Source organism: Branchiostoma floridae, unplaced genomic scaffold (assembly GCF_000003815.2).
Source record: "Branchiostoma floridae strain S238N-H82 unplaced genomic scaffold, Bfl_VNyyK Sc7u5tJ_1457, whole genome shotgun sequence".
NCBI classification, from domain to species: domain Eukaryota; kingdom Metazoa; phylum Chordata; class Leptocardii; order Amphioxiformes; family Branchiostomatidae; genus Branchiostoma; species Branchiostoma floridae.
Window position 1 is genome coordinate 40,257 of NW_023365723.1, and position 930 is coordinate 41,186.

Consider the following 930-nt stretch of genomic DNA (forward strand, 5'->3'; position numbering starts at 1 on the left):
ATGTCCCTATGTGCGGTAGCCATTCTGTTCACATGCACTGGTCGATATTTTTCTTCTTTATTTCATATGAAATGTTTCTTTCCTTGTACTGGGCGATGAAGAACTGTGCCAAAGACGCCGGAAGGCTGCGGGGTAATATCGACAACATCATCAACCACTAGTACGACAAGGTTATTTGGATTTTCGAAAAGAAATCACAATCACAATAATGTCATTCTTATCATATTATCGCAATACATCATACATGCATGTAAATCTATACACAGGGAAATAAATATCACATTGGTCATAACAATAATCGAACAGAGTTGCATCTATCACAGATTTCTTTCAGTAAGAAATTTTATGTTCATGCAGAGATTGAGTCAGGACTTGAAGTTGGACATCCTGTCAAAAGAAGTGGTAAGTGGTTTTGGACCTTCTGACACTGGGTGTATCAATGAATAAAGTGGGCAGTGTACTCCCATCTGTTCCAAAAAAAAATTAAAAAAAAAACTCACTGGCAAGACCGTAGGGAGTCGAGAAGATAATATTCTAGCTAGGCGCCAGGTGGCAGAGGCAATTCTATCCAGAGATCTCGTATGGAGATGGTGAAATATGCCATAGCGTATGTAAAGTCTCTCCATGACGTGTTTACTACCAATAGAAAAGATGAGTCGAGCTCCAAGTCCCAATAGCTACTAGTTAGGGGGCTACAGTGGACATCAACATAATCTATAAGGATCAAAGGGACAGTATGACTGCTGAATAATTAGCGAGGTCTAGAGCAGAGATGTACTGGACCCACGTCAAGAAAGATTTGACAGCGATAATGCTGTGCAGGAACATGCGGGTCTTGACAACGGCAGACGGAAATGATTCGCTCTTCGAAGGCACGCTAGAAAGGCGAGGGTCAGAGTCACTTGGGAAATCGAGGTAGAAAACTTAACG